Here is a 17891-nt window from a genome sequence, read left to right as displayed (position 1 = left end):
GATGTCCCTCCTCACTAAATATTCTATGATTCTATGAAAAGCAGCAGATAGTTTGGGCTGCTAACTCTCTGGCAGTACAAAGAGAAAGCCATCCAGGCTGTTATAAGGTAGGCTGCTGCAACATCAGTAGAATGCAAATCTGAGTTCTGGCTTACTAGCCATGCAATACCACTCTAATTTTATGCGCTCTTGTTTTATATCATGACTTTCACACAAGCTAACCCTCCCAGTTCGATATTTTTTTAAGATTTCCATTAGTAATACTGCTATACCACAAAATTTCCTCATTTGGTGCAGTTGAAAATACAAATGCTTAATCAATGACTTTAAGACACATAACACTAAGTACAATCTTTTCTATTTACATGATAAGCGCTCTGCTGTTTCAGGATGCTGAGTTTTTAAAAGTCTTTTGATGTTTTACTTGAAAAGGATATTTCTATAGCCTTTTTCAGAACAGTATGACTGTTATAAAGTAGGCAGTGTTAGTTTTCAGCTTCTGAAAGATGATTTAAATTTAAATCATCTATTTCAAAGGACAAAAAGCTGGTATTCTACAGGAACAAGTTAGTATTATAGCAGCTCATGTTACAGTTACACAGTACTAGCTACAAGCCTTATAACTTACCTATGCTTAGAAGATACATAGCAATAATAATAGAAATTACAAAGAAAACACTTCATCATGTCTTTAACTAAGCTTAGTATAGTCACCAACAGACAAGGCAAAGGGCTTGTAAGAAAAACCTAGCTCTAATTTTTCCATAAATATGGGATGACAGCCTTAAGGGATTAAGAAAACCAAACAAACCTGTTTCCGTTTGTTTGGGATGTGTGATGTTTTTAAGAAATGTGTATATGTATGTCATTCAGAAAACAGGGCGAATATTAACAGACAGTACTGGCAACCTTCTAGAGACCAAGCAAAAAACCCAAAAAACAACACTAAGAGGATATTTGCAGTTAGATGATTTTTACTGTTTCATCTCAGACCATATTTTTGGAAGAAGGTATTTCCCTGTATCTTGAAGGCTATACATCTTTCCACGTCCTTTTATCATCTATTTACCAGAAAACACAGGGAATGTGAAACTGTCATCTTTGCTGATTTTAATTTGTTGAAAGATGAGAAGAAAAAAAAAAAAGTCTGATTATAAAGCAACTCCAACAACAGACAGTTGGTTAATATCCCTCTTCTTGGACAGCCCTTCCTCTAGCCTTTACCCTCCCTGTGCTTGTGCCATCTGCCCTCAACCTATTTCCTGCACCTGCTGCTGCAATCCCCAGCAGCAGGCAGGGCTCAGGCTAGTACACACAGCAGCTGCAAGGTTTTTTCTACCTCCATCAGCAGCTTAATGCAGATGCAGCGACTGTGAACGACACAACTTGTAGTGACTTTTTCCACTATAAGTGCAAAAAGTCTTCTTGTTTTATTTTGAAGGCAACCAAGAGCAATGGCACATTCTAGACAGCAGTGAGAATACCCAGATTATGCGGAGAGAATATCTTCAAACCTTTTGACTATAAACAACATGAGACAAACTGAAAGGTGGCAGCTTTTTTGGCCCATTTTTCTTGGCTGCAGAGTAAATACAACAGAATTTCAAACTGCCTCACAGATATAGCAAGAGGGCAAGAAAAGAGCATCGGCTCACCTTTTCCTGAATTATTTTAAAAGCGGTTCCAGAAAAAAATGATGCAGTTAATAAACTCTGCAGCCCTAAAGAAAACTTTTGGAAAGGAGACCTCATCTCACCTCTAAAAGAGCAGCAATGATTAATGACGATATCTCTGCATTGGTTTATGGGTGTACCGGTGTTTCTACAAAGTCAGAGACTCAGATAAGCTTAATGTTTGTTACTGTTGCTCTGGATGGCTCTCTCTCCACTTCTCCCAGCAGACAGCATTTAAGTTTACCTCTCTATTCAGAAACACATGAAACAAAAAGCAAACAAGATAAAAGAGAAGGGAAAGTCCAGGAAGAATAAAACATACCTTAGGTGTCTACAGAAGACAAAATTACAAACCATTTCACACTTAACAACCTCTCCACAGCTCTTTACAAAAACAGAGTAGGAGGGAGCCAAGCTCACAAGGTCAGGAAAAAAAAAACAGATGCTCTACTGAGAGAACATTTAGGTAAACTTAGCAATATGACAGAGCTATAAGACAGAGTGGTGATCCATGCTCTGAGAAAGAACAAATTAGGTATACTCCTGTTCATAGACTTTCGTCCTTACTATCAGTAAACCTTCCTTCTCGATATGAAACCAAGCCAGCCACTCAGGACACGGTGAACACCATGAGATTTTCTAAAGGAGACATCCTTGAATTTCTTTCAAGATTCCAAATATTAAACTGTTTGAAAGATTTGCTTCCACTGCTGCTTCTTCTCCCAGAGCTCAAACATTCAATGGCCTGCAGGAGTTATCCTTCACTGGAAGTATTAGTACATTTATGTATTATATAAACAAAGAACAGTCCTCAGACATAAGAAGTTTAACCTTGATCTCGCACAGAAGGACAAAGCTCAGAATCACTGTGGATTGCTACGTTTTACTGCTAATCCCTTGAAACACCGCTACCTACTTTTCAAGGGATTTCACTTTAAACTGTCTATAAAATGCTGAAAATAAAACTGAACTGCTGACCTTCTGTTCCTCAATGGAAAAATCATATATTCACTTTTTAACTAGAAAGAGGAAGAGATGTTTGCTCAGTTCAAAAACCCATTTATTTCCAAAGTTTTTAAGGGAAAAAAATACATATTTGGCAATATATACCGGCCCATTACAACTGCTTCCACAGGAACAGCTAACCATTCACTCTATAGTGTTAAGCAATTTATCATTTGCTTTTCCAAAATTTGCCCCATCAATTTACCTCATAACAGTAGGAAAATTAGAAAACAATTTTAATTGTTATAATAATTTTAAACTCTCTAGTCCACAGAGTACTAATTAATTTAAAGGTCCAGACTCTGCTCTGTAAACTTTGCAGTTTAGTGTCATTTTGAATGCTGAATAAATTCTTAGTCACCTGGACCAAAATTTTTATCCAATGTGAAAGGGTGCATGTAGCACTGGGGAAAAAACCAAAGATACTCCCCCATTTAAATCTCAAGGCAAAGTTCCAAAGCTGAATTGTGGTTAATGAACACCTATTTCTCATATCTAGGAAAGTTTCTCAGACAAAAATCTACTTTTTAGAAGCAGGGTCTTTGAATAATACAGATAAAAAGAATCACTGGACATAAGATACCATTCTTGATTCTGTGCTTATGCATGTAACCAAAGAGACAGCTTGAAAGATGCAGTGTTAGATTTCATTAAGAGACAGCTAATAGTATTAAATTTATTCCTGTATAAATCTGTACATCTTCCTGAAAATGACTGGAACATGAGATAGTTACTCAGAAAGCTATGCTTTTAATTTCCTGATAGGACATGCACCCAGTGACAGAACAATTTAAATAAAGAAACACTCTTGGATCTTTTATGAGATGCGAGTGAATGCTGCGGCTTCACAAGTCTTTTGTCAGTCATGCTGACTGCTGTGCTAACCAAGAAAGTGTAAGCCTAGGCAAGAAATGGCAATCCCAGTCTCCCCTTATAATTACTTATTCTTCCATCTAATAGCACTTCATAGCCAATACAAGGAATCCTCTTACTGCTCCCAAAACACAAATGCAGAGGAAACACTATCCCTCAAACTTTCTTAAACAAAGGTTTCAAAATGACTTGTCCTATAACTTTAAAAGAATGCTTTAAATTTAAAACCAAGACCACATTTTTGGTCTGGATTGTTGGTAGCATTCATTTATTTCAATCCAATTACTTCTTACATGTCTTCCTCCAGTTTAAATGAGGACCTCTTCCAAAAAAATTGTACTTGTGAGTGCTTTGCTACACAATTACAGCAGCTAGCAATTGCTAATTCCTCAGCTGATGGAGAGGGACACAAAGCCAAGAGAGAAGCACCTCTCACAGAAGAGGGAAAAGGATGAAAGGGGATTTTCTAAAACCCTTCTTCTAAAACCCCAGGAGTGCTCCAGAGAACACATGTTTCTGTAAGTATGTTAGGAAAATGCTCCTTATTCTGAGCTCTTATGTTGCAGTTCAGGTGCCAGCTGCTCTAAGACGGCTTACACAGACAATCTCAAAAGTTGTTCTATTGCTATTATCCCAACACAATTTTCCACTGCACCAGATGTGCTGCTCAAAAGGATAAGCTTTTGAAAGTAAATTTTCACTGTAAGAATATCTGTCTTTTTCCACAGAAACAGTTACTCAAAACCAAAAATAAGCAATTACAAAAGTCTACATTTCTAAAAGCAAAATATACATTCAAGAGAGACCAACATTGCCTTGTGATGCTGGACTCTCATCCTCCTTCATTCCTACTCTCACTTTCAGTGCTTGAACAAAATGGAGTACTTCCAAATGCATTTAAATCTCCTCCTATTATTTTTATCTTCTGTCAAATTTCTCCAAAGTTTTCTTTTCCTTAATAAAACCTCCCTGCAATAACTTAGTTCAAAATTAAACATTCGGTTTTGGCTGCTATATCACATTCCATTTTTTTTCAAAAATGTTACATATTATTGCACTGATGAGACATTCTACCCTCACACGCTCACAGACACATTTTATTCCTTACTCTCACCAGATAACAATAAAATGCATCAACAAAAATGAAGGGGAAATAATAGCAGCCAAATAATTTCCAAACATGAACCGAGATTAAAATCTGTACAAGAACAAAGATTAAATAAAGGAAAAAACAGGTTCAAAACCACAGGTCTGAAATGTGGACCTTTAACCACAGAGTTCTTGTTCTTTCTACATTAATACAAATTTCAAAATTTATCCTGCTACTGATTTTCAATAAAAATGACTATGCAATTGCTCTCAAACACCAGTTCAGCTGGAAGCCATACAAAATACTACAGTACTACAAGATGCTGTCAAGTATTAAGCATTACTTCTAGTCAAAATCCAAAAGCCACACACCACAACCCTGTTAAAAGTAATCTTACAACAGAAGTAGACAATTTCTTCATTATCTAACTCAGACCTTACTCAAGCAAGACCACAGTGCTACCAAATCTGGACCAAGCCTCAATGAAAGGCGTTCTGACGAAAACCGACATACAAATATTGGAAGCCGTAGTGCAGTGTATTAACAAAGCAGCAAGTTACATGACTAAACAGAAATAGGAGCCAGTATGTAAAAATTTGCAAATCACCTCAAGGTAACAGAGAATAAAATAGAATCTAGAGAAAATAGAGAAAAAAGGGAATAGGGACAAGTAGGAAGATATACTCATGCCCTCCTTCTCAGGAACCCAAGGAAAACTTACAGAAGAGACATCCCTTTTCCTTTCCTCTATCACAGAATCTCTGACTGTTTCAAGCATTTTTACTTTATTTGTTCTTTAGCTTCTTGTAAAATAAACTCTGAGGAACAGGTCTTGGTATGAACTGTTATGAGTCAAAAAACTCCACCCTGAAACCAAGCTATAGTCTGTAAAGCTAAGCAGCACTATGTAATTTCATTAAATATTGTCCTCAGTTTTCTCTTATTTTCAAGATTTTTTCAGGATTAGTTAGGGTACTGACTTCACAATGTGGAAATGCCACCCTCCTACAGGCCAGAATCTTTATCTGACCGGTGACCTACTTTGTGCTGTCACTTTTCTCCCCTCTTCCTAAACCACAGGCAGGAAGCAGGTGACAACAACCAGCAGGCTTCTGATCTCTCTGCCACCACTTTTCTTCCTGAAGAATACAAAGCAGCAGCTGCTCTTCACACAATGGACATAAGCCCAGCACACAAATGGGACATCCCCATTTTGGCCACATAATAATGTGTGAGCAGTCACATGGAAGAAGACTTACAGCTCACAGCTCAAGACTTCCTGAAGTTGCAGTAATTCACTTCAGTCAAAGTTACAGCAGCCATGCATCCAAAGAGTGCCTGAAGTGCAGGGCAGTAGCTGAGAATGCTAGCTTCCATCATCCCATTGACAGTAAATTCAAATTCTATGGAGCACAATTGTGCTCCATAGAAACTACCTTGCTTACAAGGTAGTTTCAAAACCAATTTTATAAACATAAATACACACACCTTTTGTAGTTCTAGTGCAAACATTCAAGTAAACTCATGGATGTCAACACCCTTTCATTTTGAGATAAATGTTTCACGTTACCTTACATCCAGATGTTCACCATTATAAACCAGCCCTCTCTCCAGCAATAATGGAACAGACCTTTCCAGATCCCATGCAAATCTAAGGCTGGCAGAAAATACCATTCAGTAATCTTCAGGGAGGACTAAGCAAGGAAAATTAATACTCTGACTGTTTAATCTTGAAAAACAAATTCAGAGATCAAATATAAAGAGCAATCTAACCCTCATTCAACAGCATTTTTGGGGCTGGTATGTGATAACCTAAGAATTAATGGTATGAGACAACTGAGCTTATCAGGGAATGTGCTAAGAGCTATGGATTTTGGTGCAAGATAGAGAATACAAAATAGAGAATATAAAATCAGCCTCCTGGGAAAATTTGGATCCCCCAACAACCTGCTGCTTCAGGGAAATATCTCTCTGACATCACCTGCTGTAGCTGCTGGCATAAGGCAGATTTCTAGCTCATATACATGAACATGTCTGATGGTATTGAACATTAAAAGAATCAGGCTATTGATAAATTTTAAATATTAGTAGGAAAAAATGGAACAAGCAGTCACAAGGAAAAAGTGTTCTACAAAAATTCAAAGACCCAAACCAGTGAGGAAAAAAACAGTCTAAGTGGCAACAACAGTACTTGGAAGGATTACACATAAAGCTGCTGAATCAAAAATCAGGAGAAAGATCATTTAAAAGTAAGGTGGGGGGGATAAAAGAGAGGATGGAACAGGTAGAAAATAGGCTACACCAAGGCTCTACTGCCAGGAACAACTAAGAGCAGCTGACACAAACAACAGCCTCCAAAATAAGGAGGGCTGAGAGCTGCAGGCAATCCCTGAAACAAAAAGGTGCAAAAATAAAGTACAAAGGAAAGTGGGGCTTCAATCCACAAGATGGCAAGGAACCTGTGATGTCTTAAAATAAGGCTCTCAAACTTAAAATCAGGGAAAGGAAAAAAAAAGTGTAAAAGGTTTGCATCTGTACACACGGTATTCTGTGCTTTGCATTGCTACTGGCTTAAAAAAATAAACAACAGGACAAGCTCATTTTTCTCAACTCTCTCTGCTTAGTACAATTGAAGCTTTGTTACTACAGTGCAAACAGTAGTTGTAATCCAAGATTAATTACCCAAATTATTAGAAACTGAATTCCACAAGAAATATACCACACTAACTTTTAAATATTTCTCCCTTCGGTCAAATTCACCAACTTCAACATCCAGATAACACACCAAACCATTTGGCTCAGAAAAATTGACAAGTTGGATGATAAGACAAAGTCCACATTGGCTATCATATGCCAAAACGACTTCCATCATGAAAGAAATGTGATCATTGGTATTTTTTTTACTGAAATTAATTTTCCTGCATTGATGAAAGCTGTACAGTGTTCTCTGATAAAGAATCCATATGGACTGCAATTAAAGCACACTGCAAAGGATATTTGTGAGCTGTAACAGGTACTGCTGATAACTACACACATGAGTTGCACCTGAAACTACCAAAACTGGAAAAAATTAGAGAACTGATTCTTAAGTTTCATATTATTAATATTCTATTATTAAAATATGCCTATAGTTCAAGCAAAGACCTACAATTACTACAAAGATAAAAGAAAAGATGCAGGAAAAAATCTAAAAAAGAAATACTAAAATAATGTAATTTAGGGATGATCAATTTATTCAAGGTGCATACTTGTGGCAATGGAAGTGTAAGAGTGGGCTGAAAGTGCTCTTCCCCACTGTCCTCAATTATAGGTTATAAAGTATTATGCCACTAGCATAACATAACAGGCATTATTCTATAAATTCATTTATTATACTAAATGTCTGTAAATATATCTAACTAACACTGAAGTTGCATTCAAAGTCTTACAATCACTTTGGGCACCTTTGATAATTGGTCCAATTACAGCAATATTTTTTAAAGAGAAAGGAATCCAGACATCCACTCAGCACATACCTTTCATTCTCTACATAACTGTCAGAATCAAAGTTTCCCACAACTAATCATATGAAACACTGAGAACTGGTATCATTTTCCTTGGGTTAAAAATATCCAAAATCAACAACTACAAACATGCTGAATCACAGAAAAACACCAAGAAGTAGTCTGATACAGTATCACAAACAGGTCCAACAAGTTGAAATGTCTGTGGTGCTTTTGAATCTTGAACATAGGAGGAGGATCAGTTGGTCAGAAACTGTGTGCAGGTCCCCAGTCTCAAAATGCAAGGAGCTCATCTCTATGATGGTTGCTCTGAGAATGTTTTCAGACAAAGATTTCTGTTCTATGCTGTGGTCTGCAGACTTTGACAAATCTGCTGAGTATGAAGACATCAATAACTTTGTTCGTACTGGTTTGTTTCTGATCTCATCTAACAATCTCCTTCCTGTGTACAGAGGTAGCCCTAAAGAAGCAATCATTCCACACAAATGCATCAAGTATCAAAAAATCACAGAACATTTCCCAAAAGATTTAAATCTAAAATACAAAATGCTCAATGCACATATCAATACTGCAATCACTTATCAAAATATTTTGTTGTGAAAATACAGTATGAGATCTTGGTTTTGATTCAATTACTGCAAGTAATGAGGGACCAATTGAAAAGTACAGAATACCATTATATAAAATACGATGTTAGAGGAGAAGGAGAGGAAAGCAAACAACTGAAAAAAGTCAGCTTGCCCAGCTACATAAAAGAAGACCTGGCAAACCCTGATAATCACAACAAAATCCTGTAAGGACACATGATTGCCTGCAGTTTGGTGAAGTTTAAGGACTTGGAGTATAATTTCTAAAATTTACTTTGTTGCCAATTTCATTTCCTTTTTGAAGGGCAAAAGTTTTACTATGTCCTGGTTCAACAAAGCATTACAAATGTAGGCTTTACTGAACTTACACCTATGCATTAATTTCTCTTCGGGAACAGCATTAGAATGCTCCAGGTTTTGCAGATTCGTATATTTACCAAGCTGAACACAGTCCTTGAGAAACAAGCACACAAAGTATGGAAAAAGGCACAAAATATTAATGTGGTTAGATTTAATTTTGTTACTGAAATTGAGTGTGGTCCAATTATACACAGAAAATATCCTGAGTACTCATTCTTCAATAAAAAAGGAGGAAAAAATTATACAAAAAGAGAGACACTCGTTACACACCCCACCAAATGACATGTCCAGGTAGTTCTTCCTCAGCTCCTTTCAGTGAGCTGTTATCTATTTACTGCCTCTTGACAAAATACATAAAACCTTCACCTGATATAAAGAACTCCACTTTGGGCATGTTTGGTTACTCTCCACATTACTGGATTAAAGAGTAAAAGAAAAATTGCTCAATATGCCATATATCACAGCAACTAGCTCAAGAAATAAAGATGACCAAGTACATAACCAAGACTTCAGACACCGATTTCCTTTAAGTGAGCAGTGGACTTTTTAAAAAATCTTTTCACTAAGTATTTAACTTAAAATTATTATAAAAAAGGACAAGAAAGAGATCCCAAAGATAAAACTCTAATGTGTTTTATATTACATATTTGAAATAAATACATAATTTAGCCCATAGTCAATAAAATATCCACTTATTTTTGAGAAGAAATTATTGCAGAAAAATAATTTTACAATTACTAAGTTAACAGCTTGATGAATCATTTGCTTTATGATTGTGTATTTATTTTTTCACATTTACAGCTCTTTCAAGAATATTTTGATTTTGCTACTTATACATCATCGAAAAAATATTAAAGAAAACTAATACAAAAAGTTTCTTACTATCAGTCTTTAAACACCTAAGTGTTCAAAGTTACACTGATCTGTTAGAAAGGCCAGGCTTACAAATTTTTGCCAGAATATTTAAAGACATATGTCAGATAATTTGAAAATACCGTGCAAAAACCTCAGTATTACTTCAGAACTTCTTTTCCAGTTTAAAGGAAAATCAATCATTTGCAAAACCATATAGAGACATGTGGCAGCCACAGAGACATTATAGTTAAGACTGGATTTCATTTTTAATTCTAAGTGGTTCACCTTCACTTTATTAAATAAATAAATCTAATTTCAACATCTCATAACAATTGAGTAAGTATTTAATAGAACTCACACCAAATATAAAGGCACACAACTTAATTTAGTGCTTTCCATTTGAAGGTTCCAAAATGTCAATAACTGGACTTCATAACTTCCCCCGAAGAAGGCAACATTATTTTTAAACATAGAATTTGAGTAAGAACTAACAAATCCACATGGTAAAGCACTGAATAAAGCCAAAATTCCATGTTGTGCTACTACAATGCTGAATGCTTGTTCAGTGTTCTGCCATTTTGCTTCTATTTTTTGGTACAGCAGTAATGTTAATAAATTCTTACTAAGCCACAGACCAACTACAGCCACTAGAAAGTGACAATAGGGTGTCACTAAAATTAAAAGAAGAAAGCTAGCCAAACTCTACCACAAAAAGATGTTCTACAGGGACATCAGCTTCATTAGATTATTTCAGGCCTTCAGAGTCATCCTAGGAAGATGCTCTCTATATACTGAATTTAATTCTCTTCTGCTTTCGCAGAAAACACAAAAACCTTCTTTACACCCAATACTTTCAACACTTTCAAAGCTATTACTTAATTTTTAGAATCAACCAAAGAATAAAACAAAGCCTGCCCCACCCTGGTTTATGGATGACTGCTTCTCCTCCATACTTCCCACATCAACATGTCATGCTTTCAGGCAGCACCTTAAGGGGAAAATGTCCCAAGTCAAAAAAGCAGGTAGCAAGAGACAGCAGTCATAAAACAGTGGAAGCAATATCTAGTTCTCAAGTAATAGTCTGGGCCTATTACTTTTTCTTGGATTCTTTTTTTTCTGAAAGTAAGAGCTAGAACTGATTTGCCCCATATCACTGACAGAAAAAGACAGGCTACTTAATCATTCATCCAGAAGTTAAAAAAAAAAAATAATTAAAAATCACACCTACACTATTATTACATAAAAGCCAAAACCAAGCAATATATCCTGTTCACTTGTTATCTTAAGTTACAAAAATAACAACTGAACTGGAACTACTCACCTTTGACGCACTGTTAAAAGGATCCAGGCAGTGAAAGGCAGGACTCTCCAACGAAGTTATATACACCACCGCCTGAAACAACAAACATATATTTTAGTTCTAGCCCTAAACTTAGAACACTTCCAAATAGGTAATTTAGCTTTCAGGCTGTCAAAACCTATGAGATGCTGAAGAACAGGCAGAATGGCTTGAACTTGATCCAACAGACCCCATCTTCATATTTAATTTCTCTCAATGAATACAAGGTGATTTTAACCCCAAACAGTCCAAACCACATACAAGTTAAGCCTTCACAATACCGAGAAAACTCAATCAAGAAATGGAATTAAAAATTTAGCCTAATTTTAGAAAGATTGTATTTTACAAAGCACCAATATTTACTGCTTCCTTCACTGTTGTATTACTCAATTTAACTTGACTGTACTTTATAAAAAAATGTCTCTACATGTGGAAAAGAGGTTCAGCAACAAAAGCATAGTCAGAAGTTTCATAGGGCAGTGAAGTATTTCCATCTAGAAAGTCCCCACACATATATAGATGTGTAATTCAGCTGGATTACTAACACATGTGGCTTGAAGACTTCTGGAACAAGAGATGGTGACCCAACAAGAGAGTTCTGATAGCACTGGTGAAGCTTGTCAAAGGGTCATAGAACCACATTCAGGGAAATTCTGGCTGGATGTAAAGAAGGTGTAAGGGTGGCCAAGCACAGCCACATACCCCCTGTGAAGTGATTTGCCTTCTTTCTGGGAGAGTCCCAAATTCTACTGAATATGGCCCCAGGTGCAACCTCGGCCTTGACAGAATGTCCATGGCTTGTCCAGTGGTCCCTCCTGGCCTACATTGTTCTGTTAAGTATTTCTAACCACAAAAGTAACTGTTCAGAAGAGAGGTCAGACTATTTAAACACTTGTTTCTGTTTTTTAATGACCCTTCTAACTCACAGGATGTCTGACAACAACACAGGATGTCTGTCAACCCATTAAGATCCAATTCAAAAAGAAGAAAAAAATTCTCAGCAACTTCTTGTGCTGCAGCCTCTACCTCATAAGGATGATGCATTAAAACTCCTACACAATTCCAGGCCACTCATGCAAAAATGTTTCTGTTCAAAGTCTTTTCTGAACAGATTCCAAGCAGTTGTGACTCTACAAAAGCCTCCTATGAAGAAATTAACTTCAAAGGAGCAAGTCACCCAGTGATCCCATGCCCGATAATGAAGTGAGGGGAGAATAAAAAAGTATTGACAAAGGTATTATAAATACCTTACACAAATGTTTCAAAGTGAGATTTACTCTCCCATTCATTAATAGATGGAGTAACAAACTAATAAAGTCACAGTCTGACAAACATTTAAACCTAAACATATTGTTAGGGGGTAAAGAACAGGAGACTCCCTGACCCTCAGCTCTGGAAGCTCACCCTTAGGTCCCCAGCAACTGCAAGGGGAGACAAACTGTTTCCAACCCTCCTGAAAAACACACAAGATAAAAAAAAAAAAAAAAGAATAATGGAGGATGGCAAATTACGAGAAAATGTTATTCCAACAGAAGAGGCCCCTGATCCAGTTCACCACCTGAATGAAGATTTGCCTGTGACAGTAGAAAGCAGACGGGACTGGAGGGTGATAAATCCCTTCTCCTCTTCCAGGTGGTCGCTGGAATAGCTGCGGCCCCACCTGGGTTTTCAATATTCTGTAAACTCAGACTACAGGCAACAACATTTTGCGGTATCAATATTTCTAACCAATTACAGACCTTAACTGCATTCCCACTGAAAACTGCTCTATTGAAATTGTAGGACAGATACAAATAAATGGGAGAAATGCTTTAATAAATGAAGCAACATTAAAACCCTGAGGCAGAGCAGATCTATTTTCCTGCTGGCTGAATGTTTTGTAGTATGTGTTTTTCTCCTGTCAATAATACAAGGGCATTTTTAATATTAAGAGCTAAAAAAGAGAAAATAAAAATCTCCTCATTTTTTGGTACAAGATCTTCTGAATAGTACTATCTTTCCTTGTCCTACCTCACAAATCATCTACTGCTCATTTCCATCTATCACTGAAGTGCTGTACCAAGCCTCTGATTTTGTTAGGGTATTTTTGTTTTCCTTAAAGAAAAACAGAATACCTCCCTCAATTACTGCTTCCACCTTCACAAATGCACACTTCCAAATAGAACATGTGTTTCAAAGTGAGCTAGAAAACAGCACTATTCATCATCAATACCTGAAAAACTAGCCCTGTATTTATTAGTCAAATAGAGAAGAAATACAGTTGGGAAAAGAAAGAGTCCAAAATTCATCTAAACGCCTAAGAAAAGAATGAGTCATGTGTTTATCTTAACATAACAATGCTAACTTCCTTCTGTAGAGCAAGAATGGTTTGATTTTGGCAACTCAATTAACACACACTGAAAGTAGTTTGGAATGTTAATGGTGATAGTGCAAATAGTCAAAGGAAGACGATGCACAAAAAACCATGACTCCTAACAACACTCAGATTGAAATACAATTCTGTTAACAGACACACAAGCACAAGATGCAGACTGGTCTCTGTCCTCCTTGGGTTCAATCCTGTTGCATTGTAACCCCATTTTCTATTTTTCTCATGATAAAAATCTTCACTCTGCTTTGGAAGAGCCAGAGGAAGTTTTCTGCTACTAGTCACACCAACAGTCACATCCCCAGAGGAGCAGCCAATTTCCATCACACCCCCCCAAAATCCAAAGCTTCACCCAAAACACTGATTTGCCAAGTGACACAAACTGGCTGGAAACCCAGACCTCAAATATTTCAATTATATTTAAAATGTTCCTTGAAATGTTCCTTTAGAATGTGTTCCTTGAAACAATCCTAAGTTACACAAGTTCAGGACCTTTCTTTTCAAGGGTCAAAAATTTATAACAGCAGTTAGCCTTTGGGACTATCTGCCCCCAGGCAGAGTTTGCATCACACATGGAGCTTTCTGGTCCTCCTGCTATGTCCTAATAGCCAGGACTAGAAAGAAATATTTGATAACACAGACATTCTGGGGAATGAATTGTCAAATTTTGAGAGTACAAAATTATTTTCAATCACCTTCAAAAGCCTTGCAGCACACAGGACTTAGTGTTCACCCAAAAGACAAATTGGAGCAACATTGGTAAACTCAGGAAATCAAATCAACAAAATTTTTTGGAAGCCAGCAAAGCAAATGGAGGCACAGGGATGAGTAGTCCTCTCCCAAAGTATCCCCAGTGCCCATCACTTCTGTACCATTTAGCACGATGTCATTTGCCATACCTCACTCAAGGCATCATACTGGAGTAATGTCAGCCCTGCACATATAAGGTGCCATGGCTCCCTACCACTCATGAGTCTCTTCATACCCTCCCCTTGAGGCCCAGAGCAGAAGAAAAGAAGACTGTGACATAAAATAGGAACAGCAGAGTATAGAAATTGGATGAGCATGGGATTACAAACACACAAAGCAAAAAGACAAACGTATCTAGTCTTCAACAATAATTTCAGTCACTCATTTGCTTTCTAAATCAATGTCTTCCAAACACAAGGACTATAAAAGTTCCATAGTAAAAAGCCTCTGTCAATAGTCAGAAATAAGTTTTGAACTTTATGCTTGCAAATGAGCACCAGAAGGTAAATACCAATAACATCTAATATAAGAAGATTATTATAAAGGTTACTACCTCACAGAATAAATTAGTGGTCTTATAATGACTACATTACAAGTAACATCCACAGTTATTAACCACCTCTTCTTTCACTAATAGCTCTAATGTGCCCCATTTGCTTTATCTCCATGGCTAAAATCCAGATTCAGCCTTACAGCAATGATTTCTATGACAATTCTCTTAGGCACTCTTCCCAATACCCAACCACCTCCTATTTAAATTCTGACATGAAATAGCTAAAATAATCTCTTTGATACTTAATATGCTAATACACAAGAATGATCTGACCATAAACCTGTACTGCACAGTGTGGGAATTTTAACTCCAATTGACATATTACTGGTGACCTTCTGGAGAACAAATGAAAAGCATCACATTAATACAAATTCTCCTGTGGAGAAGATCAAGTTGGCAATCTGCCAGTTCATTACACCATCTAGCTTCACTCCAACATTAAATATTGCCTTCCTTTGTAATTGACTGAAATACACTGGAGCAATTGCAGGTAACCACTTTGGGCTATTAAAGTATTCCATTAAGACTTCTCCATTAGGCAGATATTTCAAAAGAAGTTATATTAGAAAAGGCTATGTTCAAAATATTTTAAGTATGCAGACAATTGGGCAAGCACAATCCCGTTCCATGCAGCAGCAGACGGATCAGCCTAAGCACTCAAAAGCCTAATGCCTGAATTTGCTTAAAGGGAAAAGAAACCCAACAAGTTTTTTAATGCTCTAGTATATGCTTAATATACTAAACTTCCTAGTCCAACAATACACTTTCAGAGTCAGTATGAAACACAGGGAGAAAAGAAAAAGGAAAAGTGGATTTACACCATATTTAAGGTTTCAAAAAGACAGCAAATTAAAATACTGCATTACAACATGTAGAACATTTTAAAAACAAACAAAAGAGTTAAAATCCTTTAATACTATATAGTCTACACAACTGAGCTTTTCTTCTCTTAAGATTGTGGTTACCTAACAGCGAGGAAGCAAGTGAAATGAGGCATAAGAACAGGTTCACTGCCTCGCGTGCAGAAAAGACTGTGAGATAGTTGAAGCACTGGGAAAGACTTGAGCTTGTATGCCAGCTATAAAAATGGGACTAGCCCTTGAAGCAAAGACAAATTTATGTGTTTAAATGGACCTTTTTAAGCAGTCCAGATTTGGAGCCATCACCAGAGGTTGCACAGGTTACCCTAATAACTTAATGTCTCTGCTGAACAGCACACAGGCAGGAGGTTGTGCATATTCTCTGTGCTCCTGTCTGGATGCAAGAGCTGTCGTGCACCTCTGGCCATGCTGTCTGTATCGAAGAGGAAGCAGTTAGACATGTGTCATTGGTCCTTCAAACAACTCTTTCTTCTTTAAATAAACATATCCTTGGTGGGAGGAATAGGAAGAGAAACGCAGTTAGAGAAAACATGCACGGCTCACACTTAAATCACACAAAATTAAAGAATCTATGCTGACCCACATTCTCATTTAACTCCTGCAGTAAAATGCGTATTCTCTGGAGTACACACAATATGTTGTCAAAAAACAAGAATATTTCTTACATATATTTGCACAACCACCTGATCTACTCATGATGCACAAGTAGTTGGTAGTTTAAATAATATCAATACTTAAAATAAATATTTTCTTTCAAAACCTAACTGCTATTGCAAGATTCCTATTTATTGTATGTATATCGTTCAATCACTTGCACGACCAGCATCTTTTTAAACTAGAAAGAAATGAGGAGGGTTGCATCTGTTAGTGGATGCATCTGCTGAGATTTCTACAACATATATTGTACAAATTTACATTATTTTAAGAGAAATCACATGCTTTTTACATTCTCCAGCTTTCCCCCAGAAGTCTGAGCTATTAAAAAATCCAAATACTGATAACAAATTACTACCTAAACCCATTGTAATATGCAATTTTTAAAATTCCTGGATTAAGCAGGATTTTCTCTCTTGACATCTGCTGATAATGATCTAATTCATATTTGATTATGCCAAGCTGCAAACATAAAGTAGAGTCAAAGATCCATGAATGGGTGACCAGAAAGTTTCCCCTGACAGGAAGGCTATAAACTTTTTGAGAAGACATGCAATACTGCAGTCTCAAAACCCCCATTGACCATAACCCCACACATCTGTTATTCAAACCAAAAATCAAGCACCAAAATAAATGCACACTGTGACCAGTCACTCTGCAAGCTGAAGTTATAAAATAATAAAGATGCTGTGTCACCATCATAGCTCCAGGTTTTTTCAGCATTCCTATTCAAGAGCTATCAGTAAAAAGTGAAGTATTTAAACTCCATTTTATATCAATCCCCTATTTTTTTTTCCTTTATCTGCAGTAAGAAAACAGAGCTCGCAACCTTTCTTATTTTCTTTCTTTAAGGGTTTACAAGCTGGCTGTGCAAGGATATGGATAAATATCCCTAAAGCCCGCACAGGAGAAGAAACAAAGTTCTTGATTCATGCTTAGGACAGCTCTAACCACTTCAAGAACCCTTACAAATGTACATGGAACGATCTGCATTGCCAGTTATAACTGCTTATAGATAAGCAGAAACTGAACTGTATGCACCAAGGCTGTTCTTAAACTTTGTCTCACAGTGTCTCTAGGGAAAGCAAAGGATTGGACTTGAGCCCCAGGCAATACTTCACTAAGTGAGCTACTCAGGCCGTGGTTTGAGCATAAGAATTATTTTGGTTTCCTTAATAGGATGCTTTATTATTCAAATTACAGATACCACTTTTAGAAACATCTTAGCATCTATCATTAGTAAGAATTTAATAAACTAGTTCTTTAAACATAAGCAGTTTAATAACTGGTTCCATTTGAGCTTCAGCCTTTTTCTTATCAACAATTTAATGCTTTGTTTGTAAAAACAGTATGACAACAGTCTTTTCCATTAAATATAAAATCAGCTCAGAATTGTTGAG

The 17891-nt window shown here is 36.7% G+C and overlaps 1 protein-coding gene across 2 annotated transcripts in view; it reads right to left on the bottom strand.

Moving 5' to 3' along the window:
- Window positions 1-17891, bottom strand: part of NCK2 (NCK adaptor protein 2) — an 83808-nt gene that overhangs the window by 40684 nt on the left and 25233 nt on the right. For both annotated transcript variants that reach the window (XM_030279024.4, XM_030279034.4), the window contains exon 2: window positions 11268-11339. The gene's annotated coding sequence lies outside the window, so the exon portion shown is untranslated. The remainder of the gene's footprint in view (window positions 1-11267; window positions 11340-17891) is intronic.

The sequence above is a fragment of the Taeniopygia guttata genome, chromosome 1 (genome assembly GCF_048771995.1).
Source record: "Taeniopygia guttata chromosome 1, bTaeGut7.mat, whole genome shotgun sequence".
Classification (NCBI taxonomy): Eukaryota; Metazoa; Chordata; class Aves; order Passeriformes; family Estrildidae; genus Taeniopygia; species Taeniopygia guttata.
This window is presented reverse-complemented; position numbering and strand designations above follow the sequence as displayed.